A 19,095-nucleotide genomic window follows, 5' to 3' on the forward strand; every position below is an offset into this window, starting at 1 on the left:
CTGACATCATGCTTAGTTAATTTTTTGTTTTAAATGTTTTGTAGAGATGGGTTCTTGCTTTGCTGCCCCAGGCTGGTCTCATCCTGCCTCAAGAGATCCTCCTGCCTCAGCCTTTCAAAGTTCTGGGATTACAGATGTGAGCCACCACATCTGGCTTTTTATGCCCAGTTTTATCTGTCTTTGGAAAATTGGAAATGCCTCTTGCTCTTTTTTTCTTTTTATTTAGAGTACACTTTTATGCGCTCACCACCATTTCTTATTTTTCTGTAACAACGTTTTGAGGGACTTTCTGTAAGTAATTGGGGCGTAGCTTAGTGCCAATCTAATTTAAATAAGACATTTTTTATTAACTCCTACAAATTAAAATAATGCAGGAGATAGTATAGCACGGATTAGATCAGATACATAAATTTTCTGACTTACTGGAACCAATGCTCTAAAGATGGTCCTGATTCAGTTTCTATTATAGCCAAATGTGAACAGTTCTGCTTTTAAATATTTCCTCAAATAGTCTTTTTCTCTCTTTTTGGTAATTATACTAAATTTAGTTTATCAGTTGATGATTCCTAATGACATCATGTTGAAACGTGAACATTTCCCTTAATGCTGTTCAAATCTGGCACAATCCCTAGAGCAGCAAAGCAGCAGTTCCCGAAAAGAATACTAGCCACAGGCAAAATCTTCACAAAAAAAAAAAAAAAAAAAAAAAAAAAAGTGACTGAACAAATACATTTAAGAAAGTTTGCATATTATAAACTGTGGTGATTCACAAACACCTTAGCACATCGAAGATTCTGAAAGGCCTTACGCTGCTATATTTAATTCTTGTGTAACAAATACACTTATTTAACTTGTTTAACTCAGCATTTCTCAAACTTCCTTATTTCATGGACCACTAAGAAAGAAAACCATTGCCAATTAAACTATGACCCAATGCTAAGATGGCACCAAATACAAGACATCAGAGATGTTAACATTCAAAACTATGTGTATCTGGGAATAAATGTGATGCGATATATGACCATAGAACCCTTTTTTCAAATATAACTTATGGACATACTGAAAATTTAGCTCTTTGGAATGATATTCTGGAAAACTATGCTCTAGCCTAAACTTCCATAATTATTTCAGAGGAAAAGGGTAGGTGATTTTTTTCCATTAAAAAGTAAAAGAAAATAATGTCATGGGATTAGAGAAATAAGAAAAAGAAGTAAAAGAATCAAGAATTTTGAATTCAAAAAAGAGAAATACCGTTCACCCGTTTGTGGTGTGAAATAAATTGACCTTATCCAGTTAAAAGGTAATTTCCAGGTACACATCACCATGTAACTGTCCAGCTGGCCTCATGAGCATGCAAATCTCTTTAAATTAAGATGGCATGTAATTAAACCATTCAGCTGGTTGCCAGGCTTCTCCGCACAGGTAGTTTACTTTCACTTGAAATAACCCCTTTGCGTCTGAAGATCCCCACACCCTGAAGTGACTCAACTTCATAACACCACCACTGAAATCTCTAGCTTTACAGGCAATAGGCTTGGCCAGAGAGCATCAGTAACTCTGCAGTGAGTCAGATGAAATGTGTGAGCTCCGGGGAGGAAGGTTGCAGGATAAGTTTGCTTGCAGGGAATGGGTGCGGTTGAGCGCAGGGGCCTGGCCCGAGCCTCCCGGTTTACATCCTGCTTCCCTGTTGCCAATCCGACTCCCGGCAGCCGCCCTGAAGGGGTGTGGGCACGACTTCGGGGACATCGGGTACCATCCAGGCTGTCCCGAGTTCCCAGTCTTTCCCTGTACTCCTGGATTTAGCCCCATTAAAGCTTCTGAATGTCTGAACTACCTGAATCCACCTTCCGGGACGCGCACCTGGGGTTTTCCAAGCTCTCGGGACTAGCGAGAGCGGCCAGGGCTTCGCGCAGTCCTCAGGGCCCGGTACACACAGCTGATGACCCCGAGGTCACCTTCACACTCTCCTCTGCCCCACACCTCGCAGCTCTCGCCGGCGGCCTGCTTCCCGGCCGGGGCCTGCCTCTCCAGGCGGCGCCCCCCGAGGGCGGCTGCGGCGCGGAGCCGGGCAGGAGGGCAAGCAGCCTGCGGCGGCTCGGGAAGAAAAACTTGTGCGAGCAGGGCCGCGCTTCCCCAGGGCGCTGCATCCGCCTTCCGAGATGCTGGCAGCCCAGGACGGCCTCGCGCGGCCCTCTCCTTATTTATCCACCCGGCGCAGTTTCCATGGTTCCGCCGCCATCCTTCCGCCCCCTTCCTCGCGCGGAGCCCGGAGGCAGTGGAGGGCCTGGCTAGTGGGGGTCGTGCGCGGCGCGGGGGGGGCGCGTGGGTGCGCCCCCATCTCCTGACCCACGAGAGGCTGTGCCACTTCCGCGGCCCCAGCCCAGCCCCCTCCCCACTGGCCGGCACCTCCAGTCTGTCCCCGCAGGCGCCGCGCAGCCCCCGGCCCGGCCCGGTGGCGCGGGGGAGGGGCGCGCGGCGCAGGCAAAGTTGCTGAGTTGCTCTGCACGCTCAGAAGTTGCAGCTGCGACGGCAGCTTCCCGCCCCCTTCCTGCACTCGGCTGCCTGGAACGCACACCCACCCTTCACCACCCGCTACCTGCCCTCGCCCCTGCGGCCCCGGCCCGGACTCCACAGCATCCCCGCCCTGCGCCCGCGAGGAGCCCAGGTTTCCAGCGGAGTTGGGCTGGGGGCGGGCGCACCCCATCTCCCCGCTCCGCCTCGGGGGAGGAGGGTGATGGGGGGGGTTAGGATCCCCTCTACCCAGTCGCCGCTCAGCCGCGGCACTTTTGCGCTTTGCTAAGCTGAGCAGCTGTGCAGGAGTAGCCCGCCGGCCCCTGCGCCCTCCTAGCAAAGCGGGGTTTGCAGAACGGGAACTGGGCAGTGTTCCCATTCCCTCCCGCAGGGGGCTTTGCCGTGAGGGTGGAGGGGGACGGCGCGGGGGCTCGGACTGGGGCTGAGGTCGCCAACAGGTGCTCGCGGGTCCATGTGACCTAGGAGGGAGCGAGCAGGGAAGCCGCGGGTGGGGGTGGGGGCAGGCTCCCCCGGGGTCCCCCCACCCTCGCGGAGTGCCCAACGCCGGGTGCACCCAGCCGGCAGCGGTCTAGGGAGTGCTCGCGGGTGGCTACTCGGAGCGCTGGCGCCCTCGCGGCCTGCCTGGGAGGAGGAGGAGGAAGAAGAGGGGGAGGGAGGGAACGCGAAAGTGGGTCAGGAATGTAACTGGATGCTGCACACCCCCCACGCACACCCCCGCTGTGGCCGACCGAGGCGGCCAGCTCCAGCCTTGGAAAGCGAGTCATTTGCTGTTGTGGTTCCCCGGCATTATCGGTGGACGGTTACCAGGGGATCCCGAGGGATGTGTTTCCCTGTGACCCTTTGGGAAGGAAAACTTAGTTGCCTCAGTAACCGAGTTTGGCTTGGATGCAATGATGCAGTGAATGTTCTAGGTGAGCCTGGCCGAGGAGGAGGCTGCCGCTGCACTAGGGGGTGGATTAACTTTTCTTATTACCGAACCAAGACGGGAAAGGAAAGCTGAGCAGGAGGTGGAGTTGCTGTGTTTTGTGCATTGTTGTTTATTTTTTTACTATTTCAGAGAATACAAACTAAACGTTTTTGCTTTAGGGTTTGAGTCTTCCAAATGCAAGCCCGGGGTTGCCATACATTTTCCGAAGTTTTGATACTCACTGACTTAGTTCATACAAAGGTTTGAAGTTGATACCCTAGAGTTGGAAGGAGCAGTGGACAGTGACAGTTTTGTATTTGGGGAAGGCCTGAGAAACAAACGTGAAAAGGCCTTTATTAAAAGGAGAAGAAGAAAAAAACCCAGCCCTCCTCAAAGCAGAAGGAGAGCAGCCCAGTTCCCTCAAGAGCACAGTGGCACCTCACACCCCGGGCACGTGATCAGGAAAGGGAGGATGGAGATTTAAAAGAGATGGGCTTTGGGTTTGAATGCTAGCGAGACAAGCAAAGTTAAGGGAAAAAAAAGATGAGACTGCAAAGGGAAATTTAGCCTTGTGTGTTTATAGCCCATACCCTTCTTAAGCAAACACCATAAATGATTTTTGTCCCTTTTTTTTTTTTAATCTGGTTGGTTTTTGCACCCTACCTGGTTTTTGTCCCATTTTTTTGCATTTGGTTTTGTCCAGTGGACCTTAGTCACAAGGTGTAGGCAGGGCTGCTGAACCGAGGCCCAAAGAGCAGTGAAGCTGCAAACCCAGAAAAAATACACAGCTGCTGGGAGTTTTTATTCAGAAGCAAAAAGGAGTGTGTTATCCTCTTAAGGGTTATCTGAAAAGCTGACTTAGGAATTAAATTTCTGTCTCCAAGGCACTCTAAATAAAGAAACATACATTGAGATGTATTTTACTTTAAGGAATATATAGTATATTCCTGGGAGACCAAAACTGGTCAATTGAATTATATTCTAAATATTTAAAAGTAGAGGTTATTTTGTTGTGAAAACTTTTGTGGAGATGTAATTATCCCCAGTCTACTTTTTTTTTTTTTTAATAACTAGGTAAACCTTGCTGAAGTTGTCTCACTGGTAGAATGGGAATAATAATAACAATTAGCCTTCTTTGGGAAAGTAGATTGGACTTTTTTAGTCTGTTGTTGTCTTAATTTTGAGATGGGGGATTGGACTTTTTTAGTTTGGTGTTGTTTTGAGATGGGGGAGTCTCACCATGTTGCCCAGGTTGGTCTTGAACTCGTGGGCTCAAGCAGTCCTCCTCTCCTGGTCTCTCAAAGTGCCAGGATTACAAACCACCACACCTGGCCTAGATTGAACCACCACACCTGGCCTGGATTTTCTACATTATTTTCTCGATAGAGGATCATCAGTTCAATTGGCAAAAGTCATTATTTTCATTTATGGTGTTTGCTTAAACTGCAGATCAGCTGTTATAGAAAGGTGACAAATTCTATACTTTGAACAGTCTTGCATTCTGAATGAAAATAGCAGAGTTATGCAAAAGTTTTCTTGAAACTGGAAAAAAATTAACACATTCTTGATCTTAGAATTTATCACCCTGTTAAGGAGCAGGATTTCCTTCTATGTGAGATAATTAGACTTTAAAATTTTGATTCAAACCAGAATTGTTGCTATATAAATGAATTGAAAATTTAAGTGCGGTGAAGTGGCAAACTTCCTTTTTCCTCTCATCCTTTATCCCTACCCCTATATTTCATGTCTGAATTCATGAAACATTTATATAAGGGTAATCTGCATTTTAGCTATATATCAGATTAATAAAGCAAATTAAAGAATAAGCATCTGTTAAGAAAAGATTACCAATAGGATTCTTAATATTATGAAGTGTTCTTGTGTATTTAGAATGTTCGATATATACATTTTTGGGGCGCTTTTCAAGTAATCATTTAGATATAGAAGGGTTTTTTTTTGTTTTTTTGTTTGAGATGGAGTCTCGCTCTGTCACCCAGGCTGGAGTGCAGTGGCATGATCTTGGCTCACTACAACCTCTGTCTCCAGGTTCAAGCAATTCTCCTGCCTCAGCCTCCTAAGTAGCTGGGATTACAGGAGCGTGCCACCACATCCAGCTAATTTTTGAATTTTTAGTAGAGAGGGGGTATCACCATGTTGGTCAGGCTGGTCTCAAACTCCTGACCTCATGATCCACCCATCTCGGCCTCCCAAAGTGCTGGGATTACAGGCATGAGCCACCATGCCCATTCAGCAGGTTTTCACATATATTGCTGTGGGCAATGCACTTGGAACCATTTACTCACTGACACCCCCAAAATATTTTTTGAATGTATGTTTTAAACATCTGAGCCATCTACTCTGTGTTCAGAGCTATGTTTAACACTTTAAGAGTTAACAGAGAGGTATATGCATGTTCCTTTAAGAGTCAAAGGGTTCAGGCCGGGCTCGGTAGCTCACGCCTGTAATCCAAGCACTTTGGATCTTCCAAGGTGGGCAGATCACATGAGGTCGGGAGTTCAAGACCAGCCTGACCAACATGGTGAAACCCTGTCTTAAAATTTAAAAAAATAAAAGAGTCAAAGGGTTCAACAGCTAGATGATTAGCTGGGTGGTGGTGGGGGGCACCTGTAATGCCAGCTACTCGGGAGGCTGAGGCAGGAGAATCTGGGAGGTGGAGGTTGCAGTGAGCCGTGATTCCGCCATTGCACTCCAGCTTGGGCAACAAGAAGAGTGAAACTCCTTTTCAAAAAACAAACCAAAACATAACACCAATAAGGCCAGGCACAGTGGCTCACACCTATAATCCCAGCACTCGGGGAGGCTGAGACAGGTATATCACTTGAGGTCAGGAGTTGGAGGCCAGCCTGGCCAACATGGTGAAACCTCGTCTCTCTACTAAAAATGCAAAAATTAGCCTGGCGGGGTGGCGCACACCTGTAATCCCAGCTACTCTGGAGTCTGTGCAGGAGGATCACTTGAACCCAGGAGGCGGAGGTTGCAGTGAGCAGAGATTGCACCACTGCACTCCAGCCTGGGGGACAGAAGCAGAACCTGCCAAAAAAAAAAAAAAAAAAAGGATGCATAAACAGAGATGATGGATTCACATACAAAAGTTTCAATGAGTTGAGAAGTGGAATAATAAGAGTTTTTTAAAAAAGTTTTTCCTTCTTGCTTCTATTTATTCTCTAAAATGTTAGTAATACCTGTACTGCTTCTGTATAAGAGATTTGCTCCTTTTAGGGAGACGTGGCCCGAAAGCCAGTGTATGAATGACTGTCAATGAGAGTCAGACAAAAAGTGCCCAAGAACTTCTAGAAAGGGCAAAGGGCAAAGCGGGTTGGGCCAAGAGGACTGTGTGGAGTGCCAGGAACCAAGTTCAGCTTTGTCAAAGGTAGAATGCAGAGGGAACGAGGGACGGGAGAGGGGAAGGATGAAAGGTTCAGAAGTTGCAGGATGCTGGGTGTGTTCAGGGAGGGTGGCTGTTAGGTGGCAGCCATCAGGAAGTGCTTCAGAGGGAGACGGTAGGACTTGAACTTAGGCCTTAAAGGCTGTACATGAGTTTATACCTAGAGAGGGAAAGGCATTCCTGGTGGCATAAACCTAGTGAGATAAGCCAAGAGGCAGGAAGTTGCAGGGCAGCTGTGGGGGACTGGAATAGGTCAGCTTTGCTAGAAGAGATGGATCAAGTATGAAATCTGTCATTTAATGATAGATTCTGGCCAGACCAATTAGGGACTGTGAATGCCTGGCCAAGCTTGGTGTTGACTTTATCTGCAGGTAATGGGGAATGATGAAAGGATTTTTGAGCAGGGGACATACGTGGTCAGAATTGGATTTGGGGAAGTTTAAATCTTGTAGGTCAGATTGGAGTGGGAGTTGCGGGACCCTGAGTGGCTATTGCAGGGAACCAAGGGGACCTGGACAAGGATAGTGTCAATGGGAAGTGCTTGGAACACAGTGCTTTGTGAGTTGTTATGAAAGAAAAACTTGCTGGGTGCGGGGGCTTACGCCTGTAATGCCAGCACTTTGGGAGGCCAAGGTGGATGGATCACCAGGTCAGGAAGTCGAGACCATCCTGGCTAACATGGTGAAACCCCATCTCTACTAAAGTACAAAAAATTAGCCAGGCACAGTGGCGTGTGCCTGTAATCCCAGCTACTTAGGAGGCTGAGGCACGGGAATCACTTGAACCCGGGAGGCAGAGGTTACAGTGACCTGAGATAGTGCCGCTGTACTCCAGCCTGGCAGCAGAGTGAAACTCCGTCTCAAAAAGGAAAAAAAAAAAAAAGAAAAATTGTCATCATTTCATTTTCTAGTGTTTAGATGTGGAAGGCAGGAGATGTGAAGAATCCAAGATGACAGAGGATTTAAATCTAGAGAGACCTTGAAAGGTGGGATTCTCAACAGAAATGAGAACAGGAAGCCAGTGTTCAAGGTAGGTTAAGGGTTGATTTGAATTCAAGGCTAGGAGGGGCAGCTGGGTTTAAGTGAGTTAGGGGCAAAAGATGGGTCAGGTCTGAAAGTAAAGCTGTGAGTCATCTATATAGAGGTAATTATCATTCACAAGCCTGAATGAACACCTAAATTTGAACTTGGTGGCAAAGAACAGGTTTTAGGGAACATTCACTATTAGAACTTGCCTCAAAATATGATTTTGCAGGCCAGGAGCAGTGGCTCAATGCTTGTAATCCCAGCACTTTGGGAGGCTGAGGCGGGTGGATCAGTTGAGGCCAGGCATTGGAGACCAGTCTGGTCAATATGGCGAAACCCCCATCTCTACTAAAAATACAAAAATTAGCTGAGTATGTTGGCACCTGCCTGTAATCCCAGCTACTCTGGGGACTGAGACACGAGAATTACTTCAACCCAGGGGGCGGGGGTTACAGTGAGCTGAGATGGCACCACTGTACACCAGCCTGGGTGACAGAGTGAGACTCAATATATATATATATATAAAAATATATAAAAAATACGTATGTATATATGTAATTTTGCAGATTGTCCTCCTTCCTCATAGAGCGTAAGTTAGTCATTCCTGTGGTTTAGTTAGAGCTGGTATGCTGACTCAGCACTGTTCCAACTGAAGTGCTTTAACCCGGTGGCTCCCTGACCTGCCTCATCAGATTAAGGGGCCATACCACATAATGGTTGCACCAGAATCTCCTGGGCCAGTAGTCTGTAATTGTAATAAGCTTTACAGGTCACTCTGGTATGGATCATTTTGGGGAACCAATTCCTTAGGCGGTTTGTTGTACAGCCTGAGACCCACCTGCCCATGAGGCTCCTGTGTCTCTCCCAGGGAGAGAGAAACTTCAGACTTTTCATGTGTTCATTTCAACCTTTTCTTTCGTTTTTGTATCTGATGGACGGTCATTGAGAGTGGTGCCCAAAGTTGTTTTTATTCGAATGACCTGCTGCTTTCCCAATTTAGCACTGGTCTGAAAGAGTGGAGGGCTGTGTCAAAAGTCCTCTGCCCTGCTGCTAGGCTGGAAGGAGATTTAGGTTTAAGAGCTATGTGGAGAGTGGAGAGTGACTCAAACTTTGTACATTGAAGCATGTTGGGATGACGCAATCACCCAGGCATTGGACAGACCACTTCCTGTACCTTTGGATATGCAGACCCAGGGTGTGGTATTTGGCAGTACTCACAGGAGCAGGCTGGTTGATCCTCTTCAAGGGAGCTGAGTAGTCAGAGGTAAGGCCAGGCAGGCTGCAGGCCCTGAACCCACAGAGGTTTCTACTTTAGAGATAGATGGATTGTCAACAACTTGGAGGGGGATTTCTAACAGGTGATGAGTATGAACACCTTCCTCAAGGAGTACCTGGCTCTCTAGGTATATGTTTCTTTCTTTACTGTCAGAAAACAAATGTCTGTCCTATGGAGCAGCAGTTACACACGTGTCACAGCCAACTGTGAATTAGTTTGATGCTGATGATCTGCCTACAAACTATCATTTGCTCTTCATTTTCCTGTTTGGTTTATAAGCCGTAAAGAGACAAATTTACATGTCTATATTATTGCATGTCCGGTGAATGAGGAGGCAGAAATGAATGTTTAAAATTGATGGTGGAGGGTTTGAGGGGCAGCATCACCCCTACACCCCACACCCCACATTCTGTGAATTCACATACACAGAATTCAAGCATCCATTTTTCTAAGTCTCTAACTGTTGAAGCCAAGGGTTGGTCATTTTGTTACTGAGCTTCCCCGCTCCACCCCACGCAAGAAAACAGTGGAAGTTAATAGAGTCTAGTGGAGTTTTTTTAATTGCGGGAAAGTATACCTATAAAATTTACCATCATGACTTGAACCCGGGAGGCAGAGATTGCAGTGAGCTGAGATCATGCCACTGCACTGCAGCCTGGGCGACAGAGCAAGACTTCATGTCAAAAAATAAAATAATTTACCATCTTAACCAGTTTTAAGCACACAGTTCAGTAGTGTTAAGTGTATTCAAATTGTTTTGCAAGAGAATCTAGTTTTTAACAATCCATTTGGAATATAAGAGGGTATTCAAAAAAATGTCAGAAAATGAAACCCAGGGCTATTTAAAAATAAAAACTATACATGAAAGAGAATAGTTTTACATGCAGACACAGCATTTGTATTCTGTCCTAGGAGAAGGCACATGGAATGTTTTTCTTGTAGGACAGGCTTGCCTGAGTCTGTCCTTTCACAGTAACTAATTGTAGAGTTAATCAGTACAGAGGAAAAAGACAGTTTGGGGCTTGAGATGGCTTTAAGAAGCCAGAAATCGTGCTAGCATCTTGTTCTGTTGTTGTTTGTTTTTGAGACAGTCTCGCTCTGTTACCCAGGCTGGAGTGCAGTGGCGTGATCTCGGCTCACTGCAACCTCCATCTCCCAGGTTCAAGCGATTCTCCTGCCTCAGCCACCAGAGTAGTTGGGATTACAGGCACCTGCCACCATGCCCAGCTAATTTTTGTGCTTGTAGTAGAGATGGAGTTTCACCGTGTTGGCCAGGCTGGTCTCAAACACCTGAGCTCAAGTGATCCATCCGCCTCAGCCTCCCAAAGTGCTGGGATTACAGGTGTGAGCCGCTGCGCCTGCCCTAGTGCCGGCATTGATACAGATGTTCAAGTTTTCTTGAAACTGGATATACAATGAGAAGAGACACCCAGTCAACTGTGAATTTATAGAATTTAATTTACACAATTTCCTAGAGCTTCCCTTTTGTTGTTCTATACTGTATGAAAATATTCTCTTGACAGACACTGAGAGTAGGTAGTATTTGCCACTGTTTTCCTAGTGAAATACAGCTTATTGTTACATATAAAAATATGGATATCAGTGGCCAAAAAAATCTAAATGAGCAGGAACCTTGAATCTGTTATCAGGTAAGTGACCACATCGTGAAATGAAACAATTTTTAAAGTTAAATAAATCTTAATTAAAATTGACAAGAGGCCAGGCGCCGTGGCTCAAGCCTGTAATCCCAGCACTTTGGGAGGCAGAGGCGGGTGGATCACGAGGTCAAGAGATCGAGACCATCCTGGTCAACATGGTGAAACCCCGTCTCTACTAAAAATACAAAAAATTAGCTGGACGTGGTGGCCCGTGCCTGTAATCCCAGCTACTCAGGAGGCTGAGGCAGGAGAATTGCCTGAACCCAGGAGGTGGAGGTTGCGGTGAGCCAAGATCGTGCTATTACACTCCAGCCTGGGTAACGAGCGAAAACGAAACTCTGTCTCAAAAAAAAAAAAGAGAAAAAATAAAATAAAATAAAATTGACAAGAAAGATTGAAAACATTATTGCCATTTGCTGAAGTTCTTAGTCAACCCAAACTGTATTAACAGTTCACTCTTTTTTGCCGGGTGCAGTGGCTCACACCTGTAATCCTAGCACTTCGGGAGGCCGAGGTGGGTGGATCACCTGAGGTCAGGAGTTAAAGACCAGCCTGGCCATCATGGTGAAACCCCATCTTTAAAAAACAAAACAAAAAAAAAGTTCACTTTTTTTTTCACATTAGAAAATTTCTTTTCACAACCACTTACTGTTTGCTCTATATTCATAATACCTACAAAACAGGTTTGAAGGCAGTCAGTCCAACAGGATATGAGCTACAGTTCCAAAGAAGGTGTAAGTTTGTGTTTTAACAAAGGAGAAATGCCTTCACATATGTATGTGTCTTGTGGCTTTGGAAATTTACAGCTTATTTAGCAACCCTCCATTGAAAAAGGGCTGCTGGATTTGAGAAAATTTATAGAATAATTCTAAGTTGATCTTATTCAAAACTGCTTTAGTAGACTTTTGCTTATCAGTCTGGAAAAGATGTGTTAAAACCAGTTTGGCGACTTTTTATAAATATAGCATGCTGGAAGGCCTTGAGAGAAGAGTTTTGAACCAGTATCAGTGTTGGAACTAAAATGGAACACTTTTATTTATTTATGTGTTTATTTCTGAGAGAGTCTTGCTGTGTCACCCAGGCTGGAGCTCACTACAATCTCCGCCTCCCGGGTTCATTCAATTCTCCTGCCTCAGCCTCCCGAGTAGCTGGAATTACAGGCATGCGCCACCACACCCAGCTAATTTTTGTATTTTTAGTAGAGATGGGGTTTCGCCATGTTGGCCGGGGTGGTCTTGAATTGCTGATCTCAAATGATCCACTGCCTCGGCCTCCCAAAGTGCTGGGATTACAGTCATGAGCCACAGCACCTGGCCTAAAATGGAACTTTTTTTTTTTTTTTTTTTTTTTGAGACAGAGTTTCACTCTTGTTACCCAGGCTGGAGTGCAATGGCGCGATCTTGGCTCACTGCAACCTCTGCCTCCTGGGTTCAGGCAATTCTCCTGCCTCAGCCTCCTGAGTAGCTGGGATTACAGGCACGGGCCACCATGCCCAGCTAATTTTTTTGTATTTTTAGTAGAGACGGGGTTTCACCATGTTGACCAGGATGGTCTCAATCTCTTGACCTTGTGATCCACCTGCCTCTGCCTCCCAAAGTGCTGGGATTACAGGCTTGAGCCACCGCGCCCGGCCCAAAGTGGAACATTTTTAAACAAGAACATTCATGATGTACATTTCTCTGTATTTGGAGAACTCCTCTTTTAAAAGCCAAGATTTTGTGATAGGACTGAATTACCACGGGGAAGATTTCTCAATGGTAAATCCATATCTAGCCCAGGCAGTCTAGTCTAGAGCTTTGTTAAGAACTCAGGAGATTGTTTACTCTGTAAGATACCTATGTATTCACAACGCCGCCCTCCACTCCGTTCCATAAAACTTGCTGGAATCTGTTTAGAAGCAGACTTTACACAGATATTTGAATACTTTGTACTGTAATAGCATACAGTATTTCAAATGAGAACTCTCTCTAAAGGCTTCATTTGGGAGTCACAGTTATTTTTAATAAGGCTGGGCACAGTGGCTCATGGCTGTAATCCCAGCACTTTTGGAGGCCGAGATAGGAGGATCACTTGAGCCCAGGAGTTCAAGACCAGGCTGGTCAACATAGTGAGACCTGGTGTCAATTTTTTTTTTTAAGTTAAAAAAAAATAAGGTAAAGTCACTGTAGCAATTTGAAAGGTATGAATCAGCTATTTCATATTGCAGTTCTAGGATATGTCTGTCCTTCCCAGTGCACTATATATGTGAGTTTCAATGGAATTACTGAAGGAAAGGGGCAGCTGATTCATATTTCTGCATCACAAATCTATACAAAAGGCAAGTTGAGATGGCTCTGAGGATCCAGCAAATCTTAATTTTAACTTTTATTATAAAGCTGAGCTCTTACATTTTCTTTTCTGTTTTCTTTTTTGTTATTTATTTTTAACACACCAAATGGAAAGTGAGAGATCTTACATTTTAATTGAAAATGCTCTCGTTTAAAATTAAAAAATTTATCAATCTGTGGGAGCCAATTTTTACAGTGAAATTCTGTGATCGCAAACAGGAAATTCAAGTATTGCATGCTGGTACAGAAATATATTATTCTACAGCGACAGCCCTTTGCTTTGTCATGACTGTGTTTAACAGGACTTTCTGCCTCCTGAAATGTCAGCTTAGCCCTCAAACTGATGTCTCTTCTACTTGTGATTACCTTGGTCCTCAGCCAGCCACATATTTGACACTTTCAGCACGGGTGGTGAAGGTCCTTCTTGATGTTGAGCTGTTAATCTTTTTATTATTTCCTGTCACTTTTCCCCATGATTGATACTCTCGAGCCAGAGGAGGGAAAAGTGATGAAAATGACTTTGGAAACAGCTTTGAAAAGGAGTATTTTAAGTTGGACATGAGTCTTACCTGAGACCATAAAACAACTGAAAAATCGCACGTTACATTTTGTCAAGCACTGCATAGGTCTTTGCAGTGAGGGAGTAGGGGTGCTAATAATGAGCGCTTGGTACTAGGAGTGCTGAGGGCTTTCCTGGAGTTTGTGTGTGATTCAGGTGGCTCAGGAGTCTGAGTGTGTGGTGTGAGGGATGCTGAGACCTTCCAGATGGTGTGTATTTAGTTCTGTAGAAAGGTTACAGAAGCCGGGCGCGGTGGCTCAAGCCTGTAATCCCAGCACTTTGGGAGGCCGAGGTGGGTGGATCACGAGGTCGAGAGATCGAGACCAACCTGGTCAACATGGTGAAACCCCGTCTCTACTAAAAATACAAAAAATTAGCTGGGCATGGTGGTGCGTGCCTGTAATCCCAGCTACTCAGGAGGCTGAGGCAGGAGAATTGCCTGAACCCAGGAGGCGGAGGTTGCGGTGAGCCGAGATCGCGCCATTGCACTCCAGCCTGGGTAACAAGAGCGAAACTCCGTCTCAAAAAAAAAAAAAAAAAAAAAAAAAAAAGAAAGGTTACAGAAGAGGGTCCTCTTTCATTTAGACCTAAAAATAAGATTCTTTTTCAGTTTTAGGCATCACCAAGGCTCAGATATGTTTATCTTCTCTAGTATTACCTCGACCCCACATCCGATTCATGAATTTTGGGTTTGGCTTTGGAAAGTTCCTCTCGTCTCTTTGCCCTCATAGCATGCAGGGTGACCAAATGGAGTGTGAAAGTAAAATATTATAACCTCTGTTTGTATTTTTAGCTTTGTCCTTTCTAAATAACGATTTTATTGTGGCAAGATATATATAACAACATTTGCCATTCTAACCGTTTTTTTGTTTTTTTTTTTGAGATGGAGTTTTGCTCTTGTTGCCCAGGCTGGAGTGCAATGGCGCGATCTCAGCTCACTGCAACCTCCGCCTCCTGGGTTCAAGCAATTCTCCTGCCTCAGCCTTCCAAGTAGCTGGGATTGTAGGTGCCTGCCACCATGTCCAGCTAATTTTTTTGTATTTTTAGTAGAGATGGAGTTTCACCATGTTGACCAGGCTGGTCTTGAACTCCAGACCTAGGTTATCCACCTGCCTCAGCCTCCCAAAGTGCTGGAATTACAGGCGTGAGCCACCATGCCTGGCCTCATGTTTTACATATATAATTCAGTGGCACTAATTACATTGACAGTATCGTACGGCTATCACCACTATTTCCAAAATTTGTCGTCACCCCAAATAGAAACCTTATGCTCATTAAGCGGTAACTCATTCCTCCGTCCCTCAGTCCCTGGTAACCTCTAATCTTTCCTTTCTTTTTAAAATTTTTACATAAAATAAGAGACAGGGCCTTGTCAGGTTGGCCAGGCTGGTCTCGAACTCCTGGCCTCCAGTGATCTACCTGCCTCAGCCTCTCGAAGTGCTGGCATTGCAGATACGAGCCATCCTACCTGACCTTCTGTGTTTAATTTCTTAGGAACCTCCGTGCTGTTTCCCATGGTGGCTGCACCATTTTACATTCCAACCAGCAACAAATTAGGGTTCCAGTTTCTCTATACATTGGCCAATATTTATTTTCTGTTTTTTAAAAATTCTGTCCATCCTATTGGATGTGAAGTGGTATCACATTGTGGTTTTTATTTTCATTTCCCTAATGGCTAATGATGTTGAGCATCTTTTCATGTGCTTATTGGCCATTTGTATATCTTGTTTGGAGAAATGTGTTAAGTCCTTTGCATTGGGCTGGGCGCACAGTGACTCACACCTGTAATCACAGCACTTTGGGAGGCTAAGGCGGGTGTATAACTTGAGGTCAAAGTTCAAGACCAGCCTGGCCAAGATGTTGAAACCCCCTCTCCATTAAAAATATAAAAATTAGCTGAGTGTGGCGGCGGTTGCCTGTAGTCCCAGCTACTTGGGAGGCTGAGACAGGAGAATCACTTGAATGCAGGAGGCGGAGGTTTCAGTGAGCCGAGAATGTGCCACTGCACTCCAGCCTGGGAGACAGCAAGACTCCATCTTAAAAAATAGTCCTTTGCATTGTCCATTTTTGCAGGTTTTATAATATATAACAGCAGTGTGTAATTGTATGCATTACATATAAATAATAAAAATAGGGATATGCTCCAGTATATGCAAAATGTTTTTTAAAGATAGGAGGAATAATTTTTAAAAGTTACAAGACCATCGTAATGGACCATAACGATGATCCGTGTTCTTTCTTAGTGCCTAACATTAGCAGGAAACTATTGATAAGAATCCTTAAGCTTTATCAGGAGAATCGTATTTGGTTAAATATGTGTTTCTTGGGGTCGCCATATTAAATTAACCCTGGGGTCCCAAGGCTGTCTTTTATGATGTTTCCTTTTGGTACTTAACGAAAGTCAAGCCAGGTGCGGTGGCTCATGCCTGTAATCCCAGCACTTTGGGAGGCCGAGGCAGGTGGATCTCCTGAAGTCAGGAGTTCAAGATCAGGCTGGCCAACATGGTGAAACCCCATCTCTATTAAAAATAAAAAATAAAAAATAAAAAAAAAAATTAGCCAGGCATGGTGGCCAGCACCTGTAATTTCAGCTACTGGTGAGCCTGATGTGGGAGAATCACTTGAACCCAAGAGACGGAGGTTGCAGTGAGCTGAGATAGCACCATTGCACTCCAGTTTGGGCAACAAGAGCAAAGCTCCATCTCAAAAAAAAAAAAAAAAAAAAAAAAAGAAAGTGAATCTCCTTGGATGGGTTTTAACATAGACTTGCCATATGCTCAGTCCCATTTTATGGTTAACTGTGGCGTTCTAGGGTGCCAGTATATGTTATTAAGAGATAGAAATGAGGCTGGGCATGGGGGCTCACGCCTGTAATCCAAGCACTTTGGAGGCCAAGGCGGGCAGATCACTTCAGGTCAGGAGTTCAAAACCAGCCTGACCAACATGGTGAAATCCCATCTATATAAAAGAAAATAATAATTTTTTAAAAAGAGATAGAAATGGTTTTTTGTACATGTTAAGTATGAGAACCAGAAGGTACAGAACAAGGCCAGGCACGGTGGCTCACACCTGTATTCCTAGCACTTTGGGAGGCTGAGGCAGGCAGATCACCTGAAGTCAGGAGTTTGAGACCAGCCTGGCCAACATGGTGAAACTCTGTCTCTACTAAAACTACAAAAATTAGCCAGAAATGGTGGCAGGTGCCTGTATCCCAGCTACTCGGAAGGCTGAGGCAGGAGAATCACTTTAACCTGGGAGGCGGAGGTTGCAGTTAGCTGAGATCTTGCCACTGTACTCCAGCCTGGGTGACAAGAGCAAAATTCTGTCTCCAGAAAAAAAAAGAAGGCACAGATTAAATCTAAAGGAAGAGACTTCTTGACTCTAAAATTATTTATTAGACTATCATTTATAAAACTAATTTGATTATATAAAGAATTTAGCTGTAAGGGTATGGAACCAGCTTACCTAAGATCCAGTGAGAGCGTTTTAGGCCTTGGGGTTGAATTTTATTTATTTTTTTTTAGGCAGGATCTCACTCTGTCACCCAGACTGGAGTGCAGTGGCTCGGACATGACTCACTGCGGCCTCCACCTCTGGACTTAAGGAATCCTCCCACCTCAGCCTCTCAAGTAGCTGGGACTACAGGCAAGTGCCACCTTGCCCTGGCTATTTTTTTTATTTTTATTTTTTTTGTACAGACAGGGTCTTGCCATGTTGTCCAGGCTGATCTAGAACTCCTGAGTTGAAGCAGTCCTCCTGCCTGGGCCTCCCAAAGTGCTGGAATTACAGTGCCTGACTGGGGCTTGAATTTTTAACAGCTCGATTTTCCCATTGTTGTCCTAGTTTCTGAAAGTAAACTTTGTGAAGTTGCCCTAAAATGCTAGCTTCTATCAAGGGCATGACATCACTATCCTGGTACATCCTGGTGTGTTTCTTGGAAAGTGTTCACACTGGCAAGCATTTTCCAAATAAAACATTTGTTTCAGTAAACAAGTGTTTTATCCAGCAGCCCAAGTGGAGAATTTAAAAACCAGTGTTTGTTTTGCCAGCAAACATTTTGTTTCAATCCTTGCAGCTGAACAAGTGGGTAAGATTTAAGTGGCCCACTAGTAAAAGCAAATGTAGAAACCATTTTCAGAAAACTTAGGGCTGAGCAGAAATCTATTTACTGTTAGCGGGTGAGTTTAGACCTTCAGGGATATAATTTATACTTTCTGTATAGTTCTGTGATTAGTTGCAGTCAGAGTGAAAAAGTTTTAGGTTTGGAGAATGGAACTTAATTCTTTTTTGAGGCAAGAAAGGAAGCAATAGAAAAGAATTATTTTTTTTTTTTTTCTTTTTTTTCTACAAGAAAAAAAGGACACCCTTAAGAGGCAAGAATGCTATGACAGATCGCTCCCAAATGCAGTAATCGGCCAGCAATTACTATACCAACTTGCAGAGCTTCACATGTATCCTTCCCTTAGCCAAAGTTATACTTCATTTTACAATTTCAGAGACCCAACCATCTATGAACCTGTTTGAAACTAGCCCACATGCTATATACCAGATTACATCATTGAGGCTGGCTTCAGTATTAGTTTTCCTCCTTTTGCGACCACCAAGACCAACGTTCAGATCTGATGGGAAAGGGTACAGGAGGACAAGAATTATTAAATAAAATGTGTTGGCTAGGTGTGATGGCTCACAACTGTAATCCTAGCACTTTGGGAGGCCAAGGCAAGCAGGATCACTTGAGCCCAGGAGTTTGAGACCAGCCTGGGCAACATAAAAAGGCCCATCTCTATAAATAAAAAAAAAATAAAAATAAGGGCCTGATGTGGTGGCTCATGCCTGTAATTGCAGCACTTTGGGAGGTAGAGGTGGGCAGATCACCTGAGGTCAGGAGTTCGAGACCAGCTTGACCAACATGGTGAAACCCCATCTCTGCTAAAAATACAAAAATTAGCCAGGCATGGTGGCACGTGCCTGTACTCCCAGATACCCAGGAGGCTGAGGCAGGAGAATCCCTTGAACCCGGGAGGCAGACGTTATGATAAGCTGAGATCGTGCCATTGCACTCCAGCCTGGGGGACAGAGTGAGACTCCATCTCAAAAAAAATAAATAAATAAAAATAAAAATAAGGTATCATCATATTGCTGTATTTGAATTTTGTAGTCACCTTTACAACTCAAACATCATCAGGTGTTTGCTCTGCTCTGAACTTTCCTACCTCTTTTCTAATTATTTTTGCGATAATTCCTCCAGCGCATAATGCAACTCAATATCTATGCTAATTTTTAACCTTCATCTTCTAACTTTTATAAAAATGGCAATAAAATCAAATTTTACTGTTTGTGAGCTGCTGTTGTTTATTTAGGGTTTCTTCTCATTGAACATTCTTGATGTCTTGAATAAAATTTGA

At 44.6% G+C, this 19,095-nt stretch overlaps 1 non-coding gene across 1 annotated transcript; it reads right to left on the reverse strand.

Moving 5' to 3' along the window:
- Window positions 1–18,204: 18,204 nt before the first annotated feature.
- On the reverse strand, window positions 18,205–18,334 carry LOC120361197 (small nucleolar RNA SNORA61). The gene has a single exon (XR_005577541.1). It is a non-coding gene; the product is annotated as a small nucleolar RNA SNORA61 (small nucleolar RNA).
- Window positions 18,335–19,095: the final 761 nt, after the last annotated feature.

This window comes from Saimiri boliviensis, chromosome 4 (assembly GCF_048565385.1).
Source record: "Saimiri boliviensis isolate mSaiBol1 chromosome 4, mSaiBol1.pri, whole genome shotgun sequence".
Lineage (NCBI taxonomy): Eukaryota > Metazoa > Chordata > Mammalia > Primates > Cebidae > Saimiri > Saimiri boliviensis.